At 46.8% G+C, this 19515-nt stretch overlaps 1 pseudogene; it reads left to right on the forward strand.

Moving 5' to 3' along the window:
* The window catches only part of LOC141918784 (hydrocephalus-inducing protein homolog), a 94892-nt pseudogene that overhangs the window by 43807 nt on the left and 31570 nt on the right, over nucleotides 1-19515 (forward strand).

The following is a 19515-nucleotide window of genomic DNA, read 5'->3' on the forward strand; positions in this document are numbered from 1 at the left end:
GCATCCACCTCCTGCCCTCAGATGTTATAAAGGGGTTTATTAGGGGAAAAAAGGGTTTTGGATAAGACCTTGCTGGTTTATATTCAAACCTAAAGGTTGCTGAGAAAAGGAAGCTACCTGAATATAACTTCAGGAAGCAGTTAGACAGGAACCTACCTGAATATAAACTTCAGGAAGCAGTTTAAACTTTTTAGGAAGCAGTTTATATTCTAGTCTTTGGGGTACTTTCATGCAGGAGAACATAGAGGGTTGTGAAAAGTTGCTGCAAGGAGGCTGCCAGCCCAGGAGTGGGTGTTTGTGGGTGCAGCAGCTTTTAGACCCCCTGAGGATGCTAAGCCCATACAAGTCTTGCATCTTGCTTTGTACCTTTCTGCTTTCTCCTGGGGATTTTTGAAAATGTGTGTGAATTGCCATTGTGTAGATGTTGAGGAGTTCAAAGTTTCCTCAAAGGTCACTCCTGTGTGTTGCATTTGACTCTGTCCCTTACAGGAACACAAGGAGGACACTTCTGTGTGGTACTCCAGCCCCGTGCCGTGGGGGATTGTCCAGCCTCACAGCTCGGTGGAGGTCCCATTGACCCTGGAGGCCCAGGTGACGGGAGAGCAGGACACTGTTGCTCATGCTGCAGTGTTTGGGAGTGAAGGATCCCCTCTGGTGAGTTCCAGGGGACGTGGGCCTTTGTGCGACTCATCTTGGTGGGGTGTGAAGCGTAAGGCAGGGTTGCTAATTCCGAGGATCCTTCCCGGGAAAACAAGAACTTGTAATATATGCTGGTGTGGACAAGGAAAGAAGGCGTTTGTGGCATACGCAACAGCTAATGCCTGTGAAACAAAGAGCTTCACTCCACAGTCAGAACTGAGTATAACTGTTGTTCAGCAGGGATTCTTTATTCGCAGCGCTGGGCAGCACTGGGGATCACTCCACCATGAGTGCCACGCTTACTAACAAAACTCTCTGACTAATATACACAAAAAGCATACGTATGCATCAGGTTTCCTAGAAAAGACAGTCTTATGCTAATGGGTTCTCAGAATTCATTTACATAGTCTGAGAGTGCATAGTAAAAATAGAGTGAGGGTCTTCTCCCCACCTTGGTGGTCCACATCACCTTCCTCACACTGTCTGCTAGCTGAACTTTAGGTTTCCCATGTCCATACATGGTCATGGAGTGACCTCATCCCTCCTTCAGCTCCTGTTTGTTTTGAGGAGGTTGGTTTAAACCGGCTTCCAGTCGCTTTTCTTGACACTGGCGTCTTCTCAGGCACTTGTCTTGCATTTTTAGGTCCCTGTTATCAGGGATGTACTCGGAGTTTGCCAGACTGTCCAAGGCCTGTTTTATCTCCACTAGGCAAGGAGTTACAGGTTTCAAGATGTTTTACCAGTGGGTAAGATGTCAGAGGGTAGTTAGGAAAAGAGTATAAATGAAATTATATACATTGCAGTGAAATATGGGAAAAATAAAAGCTAGTGAAACACAAGTGATGGTTAACGTTAAAACTAAACGTCCTACTTTACTGGTTTCTATACATTAACAAGGTCAGGAGGTCTTGTAATTTCAAGTATACTCGCAACAACTTCCCTTCACCTAGAGAAGAGGAAGGATGTATCATCCTAGGTGGTAATCTAAGTGTCTGACACAGCATTTAATTACGGTAGGTCAGTCGGGATAAGAGGGCCAGTCTGAAGCCCAGAACAACCCCTGGGTCTCGTACTCTGCTGTGCTATTAGATGAACCGCACTGGTGCTTCGTTAGGCCTTTTGTTCAGGAGCACGCAGGGACGTCCCTGAATCCTGCTAAGGCAAGTGCTGTGTAAGAGGCCATGCTGAAAGTCAGGCCCATCACGTCTGAGAAACATCCATCATATCTCTTTGCCAAGAGCCCCAGCCAAAGACTCATGAGTCTCCACAGCACTTGCACGTGGAGCACAGAGACTTTTTTTTCTACTAAGTTTGGTCTACTAAGTCCTGGACTAAAGCCTCCTGAAAGATGATGTTCACATTCAGGCATACACAACAGCAGCAATGACAACAAAATGTAGGCAAGAGAATGTTGTCTGTAGTGTCCTGACTTCATCTAGCTGAAATCGAGAACAAATATAGTTAATTAAACTTTAATTTAAGATGATATCAACTTTTGAAGCAGCTGTTTTAAAACGTCTTCTCATCTCTCTGAGCATGAAAGAGGATGTCACAGGATTCCTGGGAACCTTAAGCTTTCTGTAACAGAACGAAAGGCTGACATTTTGAAAGTAGTTACAGGGATTTAAACTTTTAATAAAACAAGTGGAAATGATGCTGCTAAATCTCCTGAATGCCTCCTGAGTGTTTTTAATGATGTGAGAAGGTGGTTTAGCCAAGGGATCCACATTCCTCCTCCAATAGTCTGTGCCAGTTCTGCAAGAACAGAACTTTTGGGTCTCAGACTGTCAAAAGAAAACAATACTGCTTGAATGATGTAATTAATAATTAATGCCCATTATCCATATAATACCAGGAATACACATTTGTACAAATCAGAGGCAACTAACTTGTGTGATCTCTACTCTAAAGGGCCTGCTTTGCTTCTGACTTGTGCTGGCTTTCACAGGTGTAGCTTTGGGGCTAAAGTCACTGTCCAAGTGTGCTGTGCAGCAGCAGAAGTCAGGGAGGGTGGTCTGGGGCAAGACTGAGCAGTAAAAGGAGTGGGAGCAGGCACAAGGTAGAGGAAGGAGAGTTAACAGTGTGGAGGAGGTGTGAAAAAGCAAACACAGGAACCAGGGTTTCTTCATCCCCTGATAACGGGAGCTTGTGCTTTTCAGATGGGATCAGTCCAGATCCCACACTTGCTCCAGGCCTTCTGTTTTGGTTTTACAACACTGAAAAAACTTCAAACAGCCATAATTATCCCCCAGTCTAGGAGTACCCTTAGAGCTGTCTAATCATTTCAAACTTTCTCTGTTGTTTTTTTTGATCTTTCCTACCTGCTTTCTGGAGCAGAAAATCCATTTAGTGAGCACTGGAGAAGGAGCAGTTGTCTACGTGCACCCAAGTAAGATAAATTTCGGCAGTATCCAAGTTATACAAGATGCTTCCCGAAGTCTCCAACTCTCCAATCAGAGTGTCATCCCTGCATCCTTCAGGGCAAAGATGGTAAGTATCTGTGGGGCTATTTTCTAACAAAAATGACTGACAAGCAACCTGTGACTTGATTTTTATATACAACATTTGCATATCACTATATGATTGAGAAAGCAACGTATTCCATCACAATGCAGCAAGAGGAGCCTGGCTCTGGGGGCAGTTTTTGCTGGGGGACCCCTCAGTAAAACAGAGAATTTGCATAGATGTTTGAGCAGAAATGAGTCTGGATCATTTTTGCAAGTTCTCCCTTTATTTTGTGGAAGGTAATTTATCTCTAAGAGTCATGTGTTTGGAGCTCTGAGACCAAGAGAACACTGTGGCCCTTTGCTCCTGAAAGGGCATGGGTTTCCGCACAGTTTCCCTGTTAGATCTGCATTTGCTTTCTGTCGAGCTGCTGTTAATGATAGAGACTAGGGTGTGAGATCTGTCCTCAAACTGCTCGCAGTGAGGTGAGTTTCACACCTACTGGGGGTCAAACCAGCTGGGTTGTTGCACAAGAACGTACGTGTAAGGGTCGTGTACCTACGGTGGACTGTGTCGCATTGCAGAGCACCTCTGGAGACTGGCTGCAGAAAAAGGCTCTTTAATTCATGGAGGCTGCGTAGTGTGAGAAGCTGCATAGCTGAGGGAGGTTGGGTTGCTCCCTGGCAGGGGGAGCAGGGCTGATGCAGCCAGGACAGGCTCGTGTGCTGAGGCTGGTTGGGGTGTGCTCCTCACTGGAGGGGGGATCTGTGAGGGGCTTGAAAATGGGTTCAGAGGAGGTTTGTTCTTCTCCATACTAGGTGGGTCAGACTTCTGGGGCTGGTTAGCCCAGACCTGGCACTGTGGACTTGGTGTTGTGGATGGAGCATCAAGCAGTGTGTGAGAGTACAGGCTCAGCCTCCTGGGCCAAGGAGGGGGCTGAATTTCCCTCGTGCTGCTTTTCCAGCTGTTTGGGGGATAAATGTAACCTCAAAGTGGGGGATTCCCAGAGCAGCTTGCTTTGATTCCACAATGAAAACCTGCTTTCCATCTCTGCAGAAAGCAAGCTACCTGGGGTGGGTGGTACTGGTGTACGAATGATGGGGTTTGCGTGCTCATACCAGGCACTGACCCGCAGAGCTGCTCAGGCACTGCTGTCCCGGTCCCTCCCTCCCCGGGCAGCTTGTGGTGTACCCGGGGGGCTCACAGGGTATATCTGCCTCTGCATTGCCTCAGGGCCCTAAGGTATGGGACTGGGCAATAAATCCTATCCTGCTTCACTGCGATCTCTGCAAATACGGTGGCTAATCAATAAATAGAACAATAAATACGAGGTGGTTCAGGGATGGTTTCTTTCCCTGCAGTAAGGGTGGGCTCTGCTGCTCTATAGTCCCCCCTGCTGACCCCACAGGCTTGACTTACCCCACGGTGAGCATCTTGGCTTCTCAGGACAGCTGCTGCTATCATGGAGGTGTTCAAGGAAGCAGGTCCTGAGAACCTGCTCGATCAGTCGTTTCAGCAAGGGCTCTTCAGACTCTTCAGCACCCTGATGCTGAGCGTGCTGGGTGGAGGCAGCACTGCGGCAGGCGAGGTGTGCTCCAGCTGCTCCCCTGTCCTCAGCAGGTGCCTCCTTCGGTGCTGCTTTGCTGCCTCAGTTGAAGTTTCACCCTTTGCTGCTGCCTTAGGCTGCCTGGCCATTTATTGATGGGAAGAAGAGAGGACTGAATAATTTTGGAGATAAAATTTGAGATGTAGTCAGGCATCAGGGTGAACTGCACACGTACATCTGAGAGCAGAGGCTGTCCCTTAGCCTAGATGGTGGGTGACTTGGACATCCTGCATCCAGTTGCGCCCCTGAACCCAAGTCTTGTGTTCTCTAAGATGGAAAAGCTGCTGCTTTGATTTCCTGCTTGGAGATTGCTGCAGGACGGTGAGCTGTGATTTCCCTCTCTCCGTTTGATGGCTATTCTCGAAACTGTGGCTGTTTGCAGTTAGGCTTATAGATCACGGTCCCTGCTCAAAGGAAGGAGCTATGATTGAAATTTTCACAGCAGCATTGGATCAGCAATGTTACAGCACGCTGACTGGCAGCTCAACAAACTGAATGAGATTAAATTAAGGGACAGCAACAGGGCAAGTCAAAGGTTGGTATCTTGTTCGAAACAGGAAAGGAAAATGCTGTAATGCAGATGGTCACGGTGCCACCTTGGTGGTGGTATTAACCATCACATGCAAATTGCTGTTCCTGTCAAGCCAAGATTTCTTCTTGCTCTATGGGAGAAAAGAGCATTATCTGAGCAAGCTAAGATGCTCTTTTGTGGATAACTTCACTTTGGGGTGGTGACTTAAGGAATTACCTGGAGTACCCCTCGTGCACAGGCTTCCCCGTACCGTCTCCTCTTCTCTCTGTTGGATGAGTTGAGTCTTTTATATTCTGAGTTGTGAGGAGCAGCACTGAACATCTCTGCCACCAGAAAGAAATAAATAAAAAACCTCCAAGTCTGTGCATTGAGATGGGGCTTTTCTGGGTTTGAAGAAGAGCATAGGGACTTTGTAGCCTAGTCCTCTGTTGGCTTATCCCTGTGTGCCAGGGTGTCTGCAGGTCTGTGACCCCTGGGACCAGTGTGTCATCCCGTGCTGAATCCTGTGTGTGTCTGACGTACTTTTCCTTGTCAGATTGCTTTCCCAGCTGCCAGGCAGCCCTGTTAGAGGATCCTCTGGATCCTGCAAGGCAAGAGTTTGAGCTTTTTTGGGTAGAAAAGACTGGAGGAACAGGTCAAGGTGAAGGGGCTGCTGCAGCTTAGCTGGGACTGATGCGACCTGCTGAAAAAGATGGCTGTTTCTCCTCCTTGCTGCCGCTGTCATCTTCTTTCCCTAAGTGCCTGATTTTTTTGCCATACTGACCAGTACAAAAGAGTTGTATTGGTTAATGGAAGTGTTTGCTCTCCCTGCAGAAAGGCAGAAAGGAAAAAGCATCGTTCTTTGATCATTTCCTACTTGTTCTTTGTCACTCTGTCTTCTTGGGGATCTTTTATTCATCTGCTAAGAATGACATCTCTTGGCACCACGGAAGGCAGCTGCATATCATGCCTGTGTGATCAGGAAAGAAAAGACAGAGGTGTAGTTTTTGTTAATCAGTGGCAGCTTTCTTCTCCCTGCATAACCACCATGCTGGGTCTCTCATGTGCTACCATAGGGAGCCAAACGGTGGTTTCCCAGTGCCTTGTAATGAGGGAGGAGGGAGAAGACCTTTCTTGGGATTTCCTCTTCTTATGACAGTCCTAATTTGGGGTCCTGACTCCTTCGGCCTGATCCTTGACCTCCCTAATCCAGAGCCCTGTGCTGCTGGTGGAGCTTGCTGCTGCCTGGTTTCCAGCAGCGGTCATACAGCCAGATGTGTTGTCTTCTTCAGGAGGGTGCCTGCTGAGTAGATCCCCCTCCACCTTCCCAGGGACGAGCTGCCGTCAGATTCAAGTGGAGCTGACATTGCAGAAGAGACACAGGTTTTTTAATTTAAAAAAAAAAAAAAAAAAAAGCTGTAACTGTTTATCTTCTCACTGGGATTCACTGAAGAAAAGTCAGTTGATTTTCAGGCAGTGTCTAAAGGCTCATGGTCAAACGTGATGTAAGCGAGGGGAGGACACACAGTTCCCATTCCCGTACTTGCCTCTCTCCTCATTAGTGCAGGATTTGTTTCATTTACTAATTTCATTGCTTAGTATCTCAAGCTTTTGACAACATTCCCTTTATTAAAGAAATGGCCATATGGAGAGAGAGCAAAACGTGGAGATAAACTTAAAAACAGTGCCAATAAAGGGATGCTGCTTTAGTGATTCTGTTTCCTGTTCTGGCTGATGGGCAATTTTGCTGATATCCGAGCGAATTGTTCAGGCTGTGGGGAGGGAAGGCTTTGAAGAGCGTGTTGGCATTGTTTGTAGCTCTCTCCAACTGAAGTTGGAGCAGACTTGAATTGGCAAGAGGGGCTGGTTTTTAAATCTACTGTAAATTGCTTTTTTTTTTTATCTCCAAGCAGCTGAATAATTAGCCAGCCTGTCAGTGTTTGGTCATAGCAAGACACAGGCAGACAGACAGTGCTGTGCCCTTCAAATGATATCTGCAATGCTATTTAGAAATGAGTGTTAAATTAACTTTCCAGGATATGGGCAGCACTGGCCCTGAATACGTAGTCTCTTCCAAGGTGAGCAGAACTTTTGAAGATAAGATGCACAGGCTTAACTCTTTCCAGAGCTGTCCCACCAGAGCCTCATGGTGCCCCAAAAGCTCACCTTTAGGCTTAAACCATTAGTTTATATTTTAAAGGCCATGTTTTGCTAATACAACAGTACCAAATTGCTGATTTCCACCCAGTTTGGTCTTGCCAGAGCTGGAGGGAACCATTCATTGTAGCCAACTGTGCCTGGAAACACACAGCATCAGTCATGAGCAGGGGTCATGGCCAGGAGCGTCAGTCTTGTCCTGGTGACCGGTTGTACCAAAACCTGAGGAGGGTGGAAGGCTCTGTCCCTCCCAGTGTCGCACAGGCTTAGGTCCAGCAGGCTTAAGTCCAGAGCATGTGGCTCTTGGAAAGGGGAGCAGAGGTGTGGAGGAGACCTTGGAAAAGGTGCCTGAACCCTGGCCACAGGGGAGAGTTTGGTTTTTATCACGTAAGGTATCTTATATGAGTTCATGCCCTTTCAGAATTTCTGTTTTTCAGTAATGGAAGAAATTGTTATTCTGCTTGTCTAGGGAAACTAAACTTGTCGTATCATGCTGCACCTGTTGGTTAACTGAGTTAAAGAAGGGTAGAATCTTCAAGGCAGTTACGCTCCTACAAGCAAGAGTGACTCAGCCGGGTGCTTTTCCCAAAGGAAAAGCAGGAGGAGTTTGGTTATCAAACCAGGTGGCCCTGATCTCCCCAGCCCAGCAAGGAAGCGCAGATGGAATCTGGAGGGGTGAGCTATGGACTGAGGACACAAATGGAGACAAGCTTCATTAGCTCACTCAGCAGTCTGCTATTGGCTGAACCAAGCTTGACAAGTTAGGCTCTGTTGTCAGTGGCAGTGAGTGCCACACTACTTTTTTTTTTTAGAGGCTCTGCCTTTTGATTTCATAAAACATCCCCTTGATGGTGCTCTGGGGCAGAGGCTAAACCAAAGTGGTCCCCATCTGTGCTTTTGCCGAGGAGATGCTGGTGCTGAGGTGCCAGGAGGCGGCTGGTGGTTGGTGGGAGCATCTAGCCAGCCTCATGCCCTGACCTCCACCTCCTGCTGGGGCTTGGGGCGGTTTGGGGCTCTCTTCTGCCACTGGCAGTTTGTGTGGATAAAGAGCAGCTTCAAAATGAAGAACGCAGGGTCCCCCACCTCAGGACTGCTGAAACACCTGGGATGAGGCTCTGTGCACAACTGATGTAGGATGGGGTTTTATTTCCCCTTCTTGTGCAGCCTCCGTGAGGAGCGATGGGTCGGCTGACAAAGGTGTGAATGGTCTCTCTCTAGAGCTGTGGCTTGGTAAAGTACAGCTGCATTTTTAATACTGAGTTCTGCTTCCTCTTTCACTCGTGCAAGGCCAGAATGACCAGATCACTTTAATTAACTAGCTTTAAGTAGCTTCGAGAGAACTGAGTATGGTGGCTCCTCAGTCGTCCCTTAGAGGAGCCATCCATCTATCCCATCTATCGATCCCTTCCTCCATCCCTCAATTGATCCCTCCCATCGATCCCATCCATCCATCCATCCATCCATCCATCCATCCATCCATCCATCCATCCATCCCATCCATCCATCCATCCATCCATCCATCCATCCATCCATCCATCTCTCGGATGCACGGTGGTGTCTTATAACCAAATTTTGGCAGCTCTTACTCGCAATGGAAATCTGTCCTGGGAGAAGCTAATAATCTCAGCATTGAACTTCTTGAATAAGTGATTGATCACCACCCTTGCCTAGCACTCAGGGACTCTGTGCAAGCTCCTACAGGGACAAAAGTAGCCACCGTCTTTGTCTATCCAGGGCACAGGGCGACTGGGTTGTGTTCTGGAGCATTCAAGGATAAGCGAGTAGCAGGGACGTTTTCAGAAGTTAGATCGTGGTCTTCAAAGTGGGGGGATTTTTTAGCGTGGCTCCAAGAGATTCCTTGTCTCTGGGACACAGCCTGGATCCACGTAGGCAGAAGCTGACCTGGAAACCTGAGTGAATCTGGCCCGGCAGAGCCTTTTAGTCCCGGCAGGTCTCCTGTTCAGTGGTGCCCCGTGCTGCCCCTTGGCCCCACACCAAATGCTAACCGAAAGAATGAGGACACGATGTGAATCCTCCTCCTCTGGAGTGGGCTGTTGGCCCTGGCTCGCCCTGGGAAATTCAAAGTCTGGCTCCATCGAGACAGCCTATCATTATTCCTCAGTCATAGTTTCTTGGGTACAATTTACTGCCTGGCTTGTTGCCAAGCTTTGATAAATGAGCTTTGCCAGATAGCAGACATGCAGATTCACCTCTGGAGCAGAGCTATCGGGTCTCCTTTTCCAGTGAGCTACCATGAATCAGAGGGCAAAGAAAACCTAACACTCACCGGCTTGAACGTGTTGGCTGGGTAGCCCTTGGCTGGTCACAGCGCAGTGGATGCCTCTGAGGCTGGTGATGGGCTGTGCACGGGATGCAGGAGCAGCAGAGGAGGGTTGGTGGGATCCTGTGTGAGGCCCCAGAGTTTACCCTGTGCCAAAGACCTTCCTCCATCCCACTCTCATCTTGTTTTTTTTAAGACTTTCTTTTGCAGCTCTAGAGGACAAATTAAATGGAGTGGAATTATTGATTTTGCCAGCACCTGGAATAATTTTGATGCCTTTGGCATGCTCCATCCTGGGATGCAGACGTGCAGACCTGACCTGCTGTCTGTGCAGGGCACAGCCAGCCTAAGGAGCTAGCCTAGCTGGGGCATCCTACACACGCTGCTGGGACCCTGCCTGCTCAGCAAGTTATTGCTTCCCTGGCCCCCAGTCTTACGCTTGCTAGCAGAGGTCGCTTTGGGGGGTTATTTAAAATGCTTCTCAAGACTTCAAAGTGCTGCTTGGTTTTCTGATGCTCTTCTCCCTTGGGCTGGCTGGTGTCCTGTTAGAGCGGAGTGCTGCCAGTCTGACGGATGGAAACTCGAGCTAACTTCACCTGGATCAAGCATGTGCTTGGATCATGGCAGGATCATGTTGCTTTCCATTAAAAAAAAAAAAAGGGGGGGGGGGGCAGGAAACCTCTTCTCTTAGAATACTGCAGAGTTTTGGGTGAGTAGTGCCTGTCATCCCAAACACAACACTGAACTGTGGGGTGCAAGCACCACCACCACTGTGATGGACACTTGGAAGCTGTACACCTGCCTCCCAGTGTGTTTCCTGCTGGCCAGAGAGCACTGTGTGCGTTTCCTCTCTGCAGGCTTGCTCCCTGGGAATGTGGTTTTAGAGGGGCTGGAAGTCCAGCACCTTCATCTGTGGAGAGAGGTCCATGTGAAACCAGAGGGAAGAGAGTGCTTGGGAAGCTCGGGCCATGCCTACAGGGCACGTGCCTTCCAGTTTGCTTTCTGCTTATTCCTTTACTGCTCTGCTATGAACATTTATAGCTGAATTTTCCAAAGCAGAGGTCACTGGGGCACCTCACTGCAACTGGTGATCAGTGGGAACCGAGTGCTTCAGTTCTTCGGGGGCTGTCGAGAAGCACTGAGTAACTCTTGGGAAAGAAGACGTTGGTGTCAGGGTTTTGATCAGCCGGTTTTGCAGAGTTATTCTTCAGGCTCTCAGCAGTATCCCCCAGCCGTGTGGCTGCTGCGGTGGGATTTGAGCAGTCCTGGCTTCCTCTGGCCTTGAGCCTTTATGCCAACCCAGCCACCATTGTCAGGAAGCCAAGAGAGGTGAAGTAGCTTCCTTTGGTGTGCACTCCAAAAGAGAGACTGGAGGGGGAATAACCTCCTCCTGAGGATGAACATCCCTTGGATTGGGCAAAACTGGGTTAATGAAGTGAGTCTGTTAAAGGAAGGTAAAATACAGGTTGTAGAAGCTCCTGCATAGTTGCTGTTTTCAGACACTAGCTTGGATTTAGGGAAATGGAGCCTTTCTGATTTTTATCCTCATATCTTTAGTTCTTCCTTTTCCTGCACCCCACAAGAGACCAGTGTCCATCGTTTCCATGCTAAGTTAGTGTTTGGCTAGTCTTACAGGCTGGCAAATGCTCATGCTGGAGGATTGAACCCAGTGAAGGAGTGATTCCCCCCGAGACAGAGGTGTCTGTGGCTGTCATAGCAAACTTGGATGACATGGAGAAATTCAAGGACGAGGTGAACCTGTTCATGGAGAACAGCCACACCTACGTTATCCCCGTCCGGGCTGTTGGCATTGGCACCACGATTGTCACCGACAAACCCTTTGCGCCGGAGCTCAACTTGGGACCCCACTTCAGGTAGGGTATCTCTCAGCGTCCACTTCTGCCGTGGGCTCAGTAAGAAGGAGTTTTGCTGTAGTCCTTCAGGTTAGTTGTTCTTCAGCACTCAAGGTCCTGGCTCTGTTTTCCTGAAGCCACAGGGCTTCCTTTAGAAACCTTCTATGGCCATTTGAAAGTTGTTAGATACCCTCAAAAGCCACCAAAATAGAAACCAGCTGTTAAATTGTCACTGATACATATATAATACATGTCTTTCTTCACTTTTTCAAATAAAGATTTGGAGGAAGACAGCAGGTCCTGGAAGCCTCTGGGTGGAAAATGCTACATTGCAAGTATAAACATATTTCCCTTTGCGATAATGTTGCTTGTTTTTCCCTTCACTATGGAGTATCATCTCGCAACAGCGGAAAACCTTGGTGGTAGCTTGTTAGCAGGTCCTTGACTAAATTAATGGTGCTGTTTTGTTTGCCCTCTGCCCAGCAGTCCTGGAGGAGCAGCAGAATTTCCTTGCCCCGTACCATCCCTCAGTTTGCTCACCTTCCCCGTCTCCCCTGCCAGGCTGCTCTTTATTAGACGTAGTCGCTCTTTCCTCGTTTCTCCCACCGGCTTTCCTCGGTGTCCCTGCCACAGCGGCAGCCTGAGGCACGGGCAGGCGAGGGTGGCTGCAGGACCAGCTCTGAAAGGGAGAGGAGAAGTCCACTGAGTTTGGGTGGGATAAATGGAAAATGTTAATTAAAGAGCTTAGCTCAAAGGAGGGGATTCACTGGTCCTAACGCCTGTGTCTGAAACCAGGCATGTTCCCGTAAAGGGGGGAGAAATAAGCCTTTTCAAAGTGCTGCCTACCTTGTGCTAGAGACCTCTTGGGACAGGAAGAATAGTCTTCTCAAGGTGCCTGTTCCTTTCCCTGGCTGCAAAGAGGGTCCATGGTGGTCCAATACCTAAATTTTGGGGTAGAAAGAGCAGGTTGATCCTACTCTTTAGGATAGACTTTGGGGGTTTAAATATGCATGCACAAGCCACCCACATAAGCAGGGACGTTGCAGGGAGGTTGATGCTTGTCCAGCGTGTCCTGTGCTCTGTGCAGCCACAAATTGGCTACCCAACGGAGTGGACAATGTCAGTGTGATTTGTGTCATCGTCCTCTGCCCCCCTTCACGTCTTGGTCTGCAGACTCTGGAGTTGTTGCCATTGCTGTCGGATGCAGAGCTGCCACCAGGTGAGCTGAGATGGGACCCAGGTAACATCTCAGATGAGTTGGGCTTTCCCAGAGCCACAAATTCTGCATCCACCCAGAGCTTCTCCAGGCTTTCATCTGTGCTGTCCACCACATAAACCATTTCACACTAAGCTTGTACGCATCATGTTTTAACATTCTGTTTCAAAGACTGGTTTGTTCTGTACTCTCAGGTCTGTATTTAGCTGCTTGTGGCAGACGTGCATTTTGTAAGTCGTGTATTCTGTCCTTTTCAAAAAAACAGTAACTGTTCCAGGAACAATTCATGTCCTGGTCATGCTCAGATTTATAGAGGGTAAAATAATTACTCCAGACTAGCCTGCAGTTAGTGTTTCTTTACATGAAGAAATCAATTTCCATTGAATATTCATTTTGGTTTATATCTAGCTCTCGTTATTCATCTCTCGTTGCTGCTCAATCCCCTCAGCAGCCAGACCTGGTCTTGCTGCCGTGTTTGTATTGGGGAAACTTCTGTTGATCCTGTGTTCTCACAGTGCATTTATCTTCCTAAACCACAAAACCAGCTGCACTGTTCAGGCAAAGGATGACATGTTGGGGGTGATGAGGGTTGAATGCTCCTGAAGGGATGGGGGGTGAGGGGATAACGTGAGTGCCAGGGCAGGGGCCCCACCAGCGAGGCAAGGGGTGCCCAGGTCACCAGAGGGTCTCTGGGCTGGGGATGCTCTGTCTGCAGCAGCTGAGATGATGATCTTCATGCAGCTCTTCCTTGCTGTACGCAAACAGAGCAGCTGCTGGATGCTGATAAACTTAGGGGCAACCAAGGTCTGGCTTTTGCTGAAGCTTTGAGCTAGGTCAGCCTTTTTGGAGGTGCTTTTATTGCTGAGTGTGCAGTCAGATAATGCCATCGGAGTGCTGAAGCTGGGTGACCGCTGGGAGATAGCAGCTCCCATGACATTTTCCATCTCTTTTTCTCTTCCAGCCTGGATCCCTGCTGTTACCACTTCAAGATAACAAACAAAGGATGGCGCACCCATCAGCTCTACTGGTCAACAGAAGGTTTTGGCCTGTTTCACCAGCTGTCAGCACCACCAAGGGCCAAGGTTTCTCCCAGAGCCCCAGACCTGCCTGCCCTGTGTTTAAGGTTCAGCCGCTGAGGGTGGAGCTGATGCCAGGCAAGACTATGGAGATGGTGCTGGAAGGCTTCTCCAGCACTCCCCAGATGAGGTCCCCCCCGAGGGCTGAGCCTTCCCCATCAGGAGCAAGTGCTTTCAAGAGTCACAAGTTACCATGGCAGCACCAGCTGCTTTCCTTGCTGGCCACCATCAGTTCCTAAGGCTTTTTCATGTTTCCATGGCTACCGTAAACCCAACCTGCTGATACCAAAACACAGGCTGAAGGAAATATTGCTACTTCAGGGGCAAATGGCAGGTTACAAGGTGTCTGTTTTGCTGATCAGGGATATCAATTAAACTCAGACACCAGAGTGAAAAGAGCAGGCGTATTTACTAGAAATAACTAAATAATATAACAGAATAATATAGAAAACATACAGTAAGAAAAGACAAAGTAGCGCGCTTAAACAAATAGGAAAATACAGGGTAATGCATCAGATCATTACTACCTGAGAGAGAGAATAGTGATTAAGAAAAATACATCACCACTTGCATACGTTACCATCATCCAGATCCGCAGTCGCTGGGCAGCCCCGGTTACAGCGAGGATTTGGAGAGCCTGTCCCGGCAAGTGGGAAATCCTACGCGGTGCGTCCACCCGTAGGTGAGGCTTCCAAAGTCGCTGTGAGCGGGCCCAGCCTTATATACCTGAAATCAGTAAGCCAGAATAGCTGGCACCTTTTGTTTTAAGCGGAAATATCTGAAGTCAGTCTCACATTAGATTTTCCCAGAGCCTGGCCGGGGCTCAGGGAAAAAACTAAGGGAGTTTTCCCAGCTTATCTAGGGGATTTATGAGCAAGGTCACACACCAGGTCACAGGGCCAGACAATTGTCTCTGTGGCCCTGTTATTGTGGCCTTGTTACCTTGTTTACACACACAAAGAAGGATACATATTTTATGATGTTTAAGTCACATTTTCTATACATATCTCACTAATGACTACATACTGAGTTAGTAATTTCGGTTCAAGACTTATTGTTCAGGTTTCAATATTCCCACCTGTTACATCCGGACAGGTGGTTTGTTATAATTTTAGTACAATACCTATTGATACAATGTTTGTCAATTATAAAACATACAGGATTCATCTATAGGTCAACTCTGGCTTGGGCTTATTGTCCAAGCCTTAGCACTTCATTCGGTCCTTTGAGCTATAGGTGAATCATGGTTGTCAAACCACTTCTATGGTTAGTGACATTAGTTTCCGTTCATCACTTGATGATATCTTGTTAGGTACAACTACAATTTGCATTTCTGTTATGGCGCGTTTAATCAACTGTACACCACAAGGGATTAAGCAAGGAATAAACACTAAGCTAGCGACAGCACAAAGGAAAAAGAAAAGGGTACGTTTGATCCAGGGACCCCCGGGCAGCCATGAAAACGGATCCAGGTCCAAGCCTTTCCACGTTTGGATCGGTACGTGAGCTAATTTTCTCATTTCTTGAGTTATTTGCTTTACTACTTTTCCATTGTCATCAATTTGCAAACAGCAATTGGATTCATTTAATTTCCCACAACCCCCACCTTCTTCTGCTAACAGATAATCTAAGACCATGCGATGCTGAAAAATCGCATTCCTCATTTGAGTGGATTGGTCAGCCAGAAGGTCAAGAGCCATAGCTGTTTGATTAGTTATTATTTCTAAAACAGCTTGTAACCGAATTATGCGATTTAAGTTATAAATGGGTTCCCTGGCACCTGAAATTATTTCGTTAGGATTCCAAGAAGCTGGTCCGTAATGTTCTATGATTCTTTCAGGTGGCCATTCATCCTGTCCCCATTTTTGAGCACTTCCCTTCGTTATCGAAGTGTCAATGGACCGTTTTTCTCTAACCAAATCATCATACACTTTGACTCCAAGCCCCTTTCCCTGATTTTGTGATAGTAAAAAGAATAGGGGTCGGATGTATCCTATATAACATATTCCTGACCAATTTGGGGGTAGCCTCCGATAAGCATGTTGGCCACAAATCCAGTAATGTCCCTTTAAAGCCCAAGTTCCATTGGCAAAGGGACCTTCCCAGGTTTCATCATCAATTGGTGGGTCAAAATATAATGTGCTTCCTGGGCCTAGTGGTCCTCCGACCACAGTGGATGCACCATAAGAATCACAATAGGTGTATCTCCAGGCTCCCACAGGGGATTTCCATTTGCAATTGCATCCCCGAGCTGTTTTGTTAGATTTGGACCAGAATGTACTAAAATGAGTTCGGGTGCCATTTTGGTGTTGCCACTTCCACTGATAATCTCGGACAACATGAGTTTTACTTGTAGAGTTATCTCTGGGACAGCTCAGAAATAGGTGGTCAAAGAAACCGTCCTGTCCTACGGCTTTACAGCCTTCAAAATCTCGCTTATATTTGTGGTAAGAACATCTTACCCAGCTACCATTAGTGAGTTTAACATGCGTTTGATTCCATCTGTTCCGATATTTAAAACAATCATAAGGAGGACAATTAGGAGTCCAACAATCAAAACCTAGAGACAAGGTCCATTCACAAACACTTTTCCCCATTTGAACCCCATGTTCTCGTGTCCGATCTAGACAAAAAAGACCTTTTCCGGGAAAATGCAGTCGCCAAGGGTCGCTGTCATCAGTCCAAAATCCTGTTGTTTCGTGTACGTCGCTTTGTGTGCTGATCCACCATCTAGGTGACACCGGTTGGGCTGTCCAGGGCCAGTCCTCAAATCCGCCTGGGCCCCCGCAGACCAAACAGTTGCGCAGGTCGAATATTTTTGCTATTGTTTCTCCAAGGGATAAAAATCTATTTTCCCAATTTACAATTTGATTACAATAACAGCATTTAATTAGTAATACCAACAACAATTTCATTGTCCTTATGTCTTCTGTTCTTCGAAGATCTGTTTCTTAGATCAGGTGACGTGGATAATATCCTCTCCCGAAGGGGCCGTTGCGGTAGACAGGTAGATTCAATCGTGTAGAATCTATAAGTGGCTTTTTCTCCGAGGTGCCCACACTTTTGATGTGCCCATTTCGCCAAGCCTTCATGATCCTCCTTCTGAGGGAACTCCAATCCAGCTTGGGAAATCTTTGCCCGGTTATCTGTAACAGAGTTATAAAGTCTTTCTAGAGTGTCAGTGTTACTATGAGCATCTACGTGAAACACAGTAACTTTAGTTCTTTGTATTATTTCCCAAATATCTTTCCACAGTTCTTTTCCCCAAACTTCTTTGGAATATATTTTCCAGTCCTTTGCTACCCATGTCGGCAGCCAAGTTGTTAATCCATTAGCTACTGACCAAGAGTCAGTATATAGATGACATTCACCTAGGTCTTCTTGTCTCAGAGCCATATACACTGCATACAATTCAGCATACTGACTGCTTTTTCCTTCTCCTGTGGTTTCTAAAAATTTTTCTGAATGAGGATGATAGGCTACTGCTTTCCAAAACCTTTTCCCTCCTATGTACTTTGCTGATCCATCAGTAAACCAGGCATGTTCCTTTGCAGAGGGTTCTAATTGGTCCAAAGCCTTTCCCCACTGTACTGGGGATTCCTGTTCAGCTGTAAAATCAGGGTTTATTTCCTGATCCTTTGTGGGAATAGTAGCCACTCGCTCATGGAGGGTGGCTATTCCACCCACTCCTATCTTTGCTCTATCTTGTATATACCATTTCCACTTTATAATGCTTGATTCCTGAGCATGCCCAATTCGATGAGTTTTTGGAGAACTTTTTACCCATTGCATGATAGGAATCTCAGGACGGAGAGCCACTTCATGGTCTATTGTAAGCTGTTCCGTTTCAACTAATGCCCAATAACATGCTAATAATTGTTTCTCAAAAGGAGTATAATTGTTTCCTGCCTCTGGCAGCTTCCTGCCCCAAAATCCTAAAGGAACTTTTTTCTTTCCCTGTTTCTGCCACAGACTCCAGTTAGCATGTGATTTATTTACTGACACATTCAACTCTACCTCCCCTTCCTGCAGGGGCCATAAATCTAATGCCTTTTGAATGGCTTCTTTAGCTAATTCAAAAGCAGCTTGCTGTTCATCACCCCATTCAAATTCATATTTTTTCCTTGTCACCTTATACAAGGGGGTTAAAATTTGTCCTAAGTGGGGAATATGTTGCCTCCAGAAACCGAATAACCCAATAAATCTTTGAGCTTCTTTTTTATTTTGTGGTACAGCAAAATCCAAAATCTTTTGTCGGGCTTTAGGCAGTATTTCTCGATGCCCGCAATGCCACTGAATTCCCAGAAACTTCACTGTCTGAGACAGTCCTTGGATTTTTTCAGGGTTAATTTCCCACCCCTTTTGTTTCATATGATCTACTATTAATTAAAGAACTTGTTGTACTTCCTCCTCATTATTTCCTTGAATCAGAATATCATCTATGTAATGACTTAGCTGTGTGTGAGGAGGCAGCTGTATTTTGTCTAAGTGTTCAGCTATAATTCTATGGCAGATAGTGGGGCTGTGCAACCACCCTTGTGGTAATCTGGTAAAAGTGTATTGCCAGCCCTGCCACGTGAAAGCAAACTGGTCCCAGTGCTCTTCTGCAATTGGGATAGTAAAAAATGCATTAGCTAAATCTATTACAGCATACCAAGTTCCTGGATGCTTCTGCACCCTTTCTATTAAAGTGACAGTGTCTGGCACAGCTGCTGTGAGCGGTGGAGTGTGTTTATTTAACTCTCTAAAATCCACTGTCATTCTCCAGGATCCATCACTTTTCTTGACAGGCCATATTGGATTGTTCCAAGCAGTGGTGGTTGGTTTTAAAACTCCTACATCTAATAAATCTTTAATTGTCTGTGATATCTCTTCATGTCCTCCTGGAATTCTATACTGCTGCACTGTAACCAACTTAGTTACAGCAGGGATCTGCACAGGAGGTATTCTTACTTTGCCAACTGTAACAGGTCTGGCACTAATGTAGGATCTGACTCCAAATTGAGACTGACCATCAGAGAGATTTAAAGTCAGACCTTTTAAAATGTCTATACCAATTATATATTCAGGAATAGGAACAATCATTACCGGGTACAATCTCTTTGGGAGGTTCCCTATTTTCATTTCTATTTGTGTTTGCACTGCTTCAATTTGTTTTCCTCCCAACCCAGTAATAACTACAGGTTGTCCCCTATACTTCTTTGGGTTTCCAAAAATTAAAGAGGCCTCCGCTCCAGTGTCAATTAAAGCATTTACAGTTTGTGGGGATCGGTTGTTCCAGAAAATTTTAAGCTCCACATGGGGCCGTCGGTCCTTTCGTACCCACTGCACTGGAGCTTGGCCATTAATTCATTTGTGCTGATCATAATGTTGACTCACCTCCCTTGCCTCCTGTAAAGGGTACAAGTCAGAGAACGGTGCCCAATCCTCTTTTGCCCCCGGAACCGATGATCCACTCACGGGGGGGCCCTCCGTGAGCAGATGGAAGGTCCCGTTGAGGGTCAAGAGGTGGCGCCGTAGGCTGAGTTGTCCCTGCCTTTTTTGCCTGTGAATATTGCACCTTTTTGCCGGGTTTATTCAACCCTCTCTGTTTATATATTTTCCACATCTCTGGAGTCGAAATTCCATCTATTTTTTCACGGGACATACCATCTTTTAGTAAAGCCGTAAACATTTCCTTACGAGAAATCCTGTTTTCACTGCTCTTGGGGCTGCCTCGAATGTCCCGATT

The sequence above is a fragment of the Strix aluco genome, chromosome Z, assembly GCF_031877795.1.
Source record: "Strix aluco isolate bStrAlu1 chromosome Z, bStrAlu1.hap1, whole genome shotgun sequence".
NCBI lineage: Eukaryota > Metazoa > Chordata > Aves > Strigiformes > Strigidae > Strix > Strix aluco.